This window comes from Dipodomys ordii, unplaced genomic scaffold, assembly GCF_000151885.1.
Source record: "Dipodomys ordii isolate 6190 unplaced genomic scaffold, Dord_2.0 Scaffold63, whole genome shotgun sequence".
Taxonomy (NCBI): domain Eukaryota; kingdom Metazoa; phylum Chordata; class Mammalia; order Rodentia; family Heteromyidae; genus Dipodomys; species Dipodomys ordii.
Genome location: NW_012267279.1, coordinates 9722166 through 9728030, shown reverse-complemented (window position 1 = coordinate 9728030; position 5865 = coordinate 9722166).

Sequence of the window (5865 nt, the reverse complement as noted above, 5' to 3'; positions counted from 1 at the left end):
TGTGTGTGTGTGTGTGTGTGTGTGTGTGTGTGATTTTTCTTTTGATGGTGGGAAACCTGGCTTCTTTTGTCTTTGATATATTCATTTGACCAGTTCTCTATTGTATAATCAGATTCTTGTTGCTGCCCCATTCCATTTGTGGGGTGTATTACACAATGTCACCTGACACTGAACACAGATGAGGACTGAAAAAAATTAATCTAAGTTAAATTCTTACAGAGGTGCTGCATGGGTTAGCTGTACTCCTACCTCTGAGCCACAAGGGAAATGACAGTGTTCATGGCTCCCTGATGTCAAACTAGCCACCTGAAGTGGCCTAGGGAAAGGTACTCAGGATCTGTCACCAGCTGTCTTCTTTTGAGGAGGAAATTACCCTTCTGAGTGGTTCCCCAGGGAAGGGGACCCCATTTCCCTGGGCAGATGTCATCCTATTCCCCTGAAGGGGATTGTGTGGAGGGCAGAAAGGTAGACTCCTCAACTGTCTTGATCTTCCAACTTGTTCTTTGGGGAGTGAGGGAGTAGAAGTTTATCAGAGATGGTGTCACTTTCTACTACTGAAATCCACAGCCAAAGTGACAACCACAAGCAAGGGACAGACATGGATGGAGACCCTGAACTGACATGTGGGTGAGGAGAATAGCAAGGAAGTCAGGCTTCAGGGGTTTCCCTGGGGCTGGAATCTGAGGGCAACCAGGTAGGGTCCAGGGACCTATTAGGTTTGAGGTCTGAGCCAGTGGTTCTGAGGTCCGTTGTGGAACCTAGACAACCTTCACAGCACCTCACTCTGCAATTACTTCGATGATGGATGTTGCTGGGCACTGCCATAATGACTGGCAGGTGTTACCTACCTCTGTGTGTGTGTGTGAGGGGGGTGCACACAGATAGGCAATGGGCTTCTCAGACCGCAGGACAGAAATTACACTCTTGGGTAAAGATCCCCAAAGATATTTTCCCATAGGTACCTGGGGAAATGTGTGCAAGGAGAGGGGCACAGACAGTTGTTAAGCGCCTACTTGCTGTGTGCTTATGAGTTCCATCACTCCATCTAATAGATGGGCAAGGTACACAGTCATGATGAAGCTTGTTTCTTTGACTTTTGCTCCATACATCCCTTTGGTATGCCTTCCTGGTGGAGAAGGGTGCAGGTAATTACTCTGCCCAGGGTGCCAGGGACAGTAGGGAGTGTGCCAGACCGAGCACTACTGGCACTCCTCAAACCTTAAGGTAATTTGCCTTCCACGGCTCCCATGGTCGCCCCCTTGCAGCCTGCTCTCCAGCGTTGCAGCTCCAGCCAGCGCCAGGGAAGCGGCCTTATGCTGCCCCCTCCTGACTGCAAAGTTGTAGTGCCAGGGAGTTTGGCTCAGCTGACTTCCCGCGCAGGCGCTCCGCGCCACTCGGTCCCTTCTCCACCTCCAGGAATTCAAGTAGGGGGTGTTGGGTGTAGGACGCCGGGCGGGGGGCGTCGCGAGACTCCCATCTCTACCTTCCGTGCCGTGCCGGGGTGGGGCAGGATTGACTGTCCCTAATTCTGGTTCATATAAGCGGGGGCGGAGAGTTGGAGATGGGCTGGACCAAGGTCCCCTTAAGGAGATCCTTCCAGAAACATCTATTGAATACTAGGAGTACTAGGATGGTGAAAAATGGCAGCTCCCACTCCCGGCTACTCTTATAACATGACATCACCGCTTTCCTACTCCACCCTATTTATTCTTCCCCCTCCCCTCCCCTCCCCTCCCCCTCATCCTGATATGACCTGAGTGCAGCGTCCTGCTCCCTCCCACATTCATATACTGAAACCTAAGAGTGGAACTGGTGGTATTCAGAGATTGGGCCTTCGGGAAGTAATTAGGTCATCATGCTCTGCCCTCATGAACGAGATTACTGTTCTCATAACCGCGATCCCCCACAAAGAGCTCCTTCCCCCATTCCACCATGTGAGCATGGAGCTCACCAGACACCACCGATGCAGGTTCTCTGGACTTCCCAGCCTCCAAACTGTGAGAAATACGTGTCTATTATTTATAAGCCACTCAGTCAAGGTACCTCTGTATGGACCAAGATTATTCTTAATCTGGCCACTTTCGACTGGTAGTTTCTGTGGCTTGTTTTGTTCACATATGCAGTATTGGGGACAATGGTCTTTGGATATTATTTCATTTGTTTGGCTGAATGTAGGACCCTGGTGTTCCTCAATTTATGGGCTCAGGATGTGGTGGACACCTGTCCAGGACAGTGGCTACTGGGGGACATTTGTATGGACAAAATGGACTTAAAATGGTTCTAGAGGTTGCCATTGAACGAATACTTTATTTTTTGTTATTTATTTGTTTTTGTTTCTTTTTATTCTTTTACATTTCTTTTCTTTTCTTTTTTTTTTTTTTTTTTGCACGGCAAGCGCTCTACCACTGAGCCACCTTCCCAGCCCTACATTTCTTTTTTTTTTTTTTTGGACTAATACTTTAAAATAAACTTGATAACCAGATTGAAGGAGAAGAGGAAGCAAAGACACCAAAAAGGAACAAAACGGGAATGCTGAATGTGAGCAATGCAATAATTAAAATGGAGAATATAACAGGCTGGGGGTTAGGGACTCACCCCTGTAATCCTAGTGACTCAGGAGGCTGAGATCTGAGGATTGTGTTTTGAAGCCAGCCCAGACAGAATAATTCTGGAGACTCTTATCCCTAAGTAACCAGCAAAAAAAAAAAAAAAAAGCTATACTGGCAGTGCAGCTCAAGTGATAGCATCTAGAAATAAGTGAAGAACTCAAGTCAGAGAAGAAGGCCCGAAGTTCAATCCCTGGTATTTCTTTAAAAAATTAAGGAAGAATTTAACAGGACCAATGAACATTAAATAGCCTCACGCCTCTGTCACTCCTCCTTACCCCTTCTACCTCCTTTTAAAAACAACTTCAATTTGTTTCATTGTGCTATTTTCACACATAAAGCACTTATGCCACAGTCACCCTCTCCATTCACCCCCATCCTCCCCCTTCACTGATGGCTGCTCCTCCTATATTACTCTTATTTATGTCTTAGTTTCCAACAATGCAAATATTCTTTTCCCCTGAATAATTTCCCTCTATTGCTTCCTTTCCCATATTATATTTTTTAAATGATTTTTATTACATACATTAATTGCACAAGATAAGAGTTTCATTGTGACTTCTCTGCACACAATCACACATACACACAAATATAACAAAATCACATTACATTGTGTACATATATAGAGATGCCAAAATGAAGTTAATGTATGCTAATAAAAATCTTTTTAAGCCAGGCACTGGTGGCTCACGCCTGTAATCCTAGCAACTCAGGAGGTTGAGATCTGAGGATCATAGTTCAAAGTCAGCCTGAGCAGCAAAGTCTGTGAAACTTATCTCCAATAAACCAGCTGAAAACCAGAAGTGGTTCAAATGATAGAGCAATAGCCTTGAGCTGAAGTGCTCAAGAGTTCAAGCCCAGAGTTCAAGCCCCACGACCGACAAAAAAAAAACAAAAAACTCCGCCCCCCCAAAAAAACTTTAAAAAACCACACATATGAAATAAATAGGAATGGATACAGTTGATAATTAGTTGGAAGATAAAATTAAGAAATGTCCCAGGAGGAAGCACCAGAGGATAAATCAGCAGGAAATTTTTTGATAAAAGTCAAGGATTATGGCTGCACACCAGTGGCTCATGCCTGTAATCCTCGCTACTCAGGAGGCCAAGATCTGAGGATTGTGGTTCAAAGCCAGCCCAGGCAGAAAAATCTCTGAGACTCTTATTGCCAATTAACTAGTCAAAACCAGAAGTGATACTGTGGCTCAAGTGGTAGAGTGCTAGCCTTAAGCACAAAGAGGCTTAGAGATAGCACCCAGGCCCTGAGTTCAAATCCCCCAACTGACCAAAAAAAAAGTCAAGGATTATGGCAGAGGGGAGTACAGAATCCAGACGACAGGAGTTATAGAAAGAGAATAACTAAATAATCAAAACAGATTAGTATATCTTTGAAGAAATTATAAAACTAATTGAAGTGATTTATGGCATATCAAATGGAAGATAAGAAAAAACTCACACTTAGACATGTTATAATGATTTTCCCGCCCTGCTTATGGCTGGTACTCTACTTGAGTCTTACTTTTTTATTGATTAATTGGAGATAGAGCCTGGCAGACTTTTGTGCCCAAACTGGCTTCCTTTGAACTGCAGTCCTTTGAATCTCAGCCTGCTGAATAGCTAGGATTACAAACCTGAGCCACCAGTACCCAGCTGCTAAAATGAAATTTAAGACAAAGACAATGATAAAATCCTGAAGTCTTCCAGAGAAGAGATTACCTCCAAAGAAACATGTTGTTGATATCAGACTTCTCATTAATGACACGATATCAGACAATCATGTAAAGTGTCTAATACATTGAGAGAAAAGAAAGTTGAAATTAGACTTTTGTATCTAAGAAGATTACCATTCAAATACAAGGATTAATGAATATTTTTCTTAATATATACTAGAAAATAACCTACACTGAAAGCACTGTTGGAGAATGATTCAGATTTAAATAGAATTGAAAGAGGAGGCAGGAGAGAGCATACCCAGGAAGAACTGTGTAGAAGCCAGGCCAGTGGGTGAAGAACAGACCTGCAGGGAAAACCACCCACTACAAGTGGAGGAAGAGGAACTCTTGAAGGCTTCTGAAAAGGGGAAGTCAGGGAGGCAGATCATCAGGGGCAGGAGGTACCTTAGCAACCCAAGGGCAGAGGGTGATTTCAGGGGACAGGAGAAGGGAAAGATACTGAAAAGATATATGAAAGACCAGAAAGTGCCTGCTGAATTTGGAACAGGGTCATTTCACATGACTTTGGGAAGAAAGCTTTGGTGGAGCAGGGGAAGTCTTCCTGCTGCCTGACAGAGGAACCTGGCATATCTGGGCATTCCAGATTCTCAAGGCAGAAATGGCAGGGCTTGGTGGGCTCATAGTGCCTGTTATGAGGTTCTGAAGACAAGAGCAATTGACTCTGATGGCCTTCCATGAAGCCTCCACTTGTCTCTGTAGAAAGACTCCAGAAAGATTATACATTTGCTAAAGTCTCATAAGCTCTAGCCCATGGAAGGACAGTTATAGATAGGACTACTAGTATTACTAGTTACACAGATTAATATCTGAATTTCTACAAATATGCAAGGTTAAGATTCACACACAGGGGGCTGGGAATGTGGCTTAGTTGGTAGAGTGCTTGCCTAACAAGCATGAAGCCCTGGATTTGATTCCTCAGTACCACATACACAGAAAAAGCCGGAAGTGGTGCTGTGGCTGAAGTGGTAGAGTTATAGCCTTGTGCAAAAGAAACTGAAACTCAGGGACAGTGCCCTGGCCAATAGATAGATAGATAAATAACTAAATATTAAATAAAATTCATACACAGGTGTCTGGTGTCCAGGCTGAGGCAATGGCGCCATCTAGGGGCATGATGTCTTTATTTCAGGAATTGGATTCTGCCCTTTCTGTGAGTGAATAAGTTGCTTCAGCCAGGCATGGCAGCTCATGACTATGATTCCAGCATTCTGCAAGAAGAAGTAGGAGGATCACAAGTTCCAGGTCAGCCTAAGCAACAAAATAGTCTAAAAATGTATGAAAAAAGGTTGGAGCAATTTGGGAGCCTGGTATGCTCTTTAGCCACAACAGAGCCCAGTGAGAACACTGAGGCAGCCCAGTGAGAACACTGAGGCAGGACACTCAGGAGACACTTAGGAGTGAAAAACTCCTTTGATAGATAACTTCAGATGGAATACTCCCTGTTTGTCTCAAGGAATACCCCATACACAAATAGCAATCTAGGATGGGAAGGTGTTTTTTCTTTTTTCTTTTTATCTCTCCCTCAC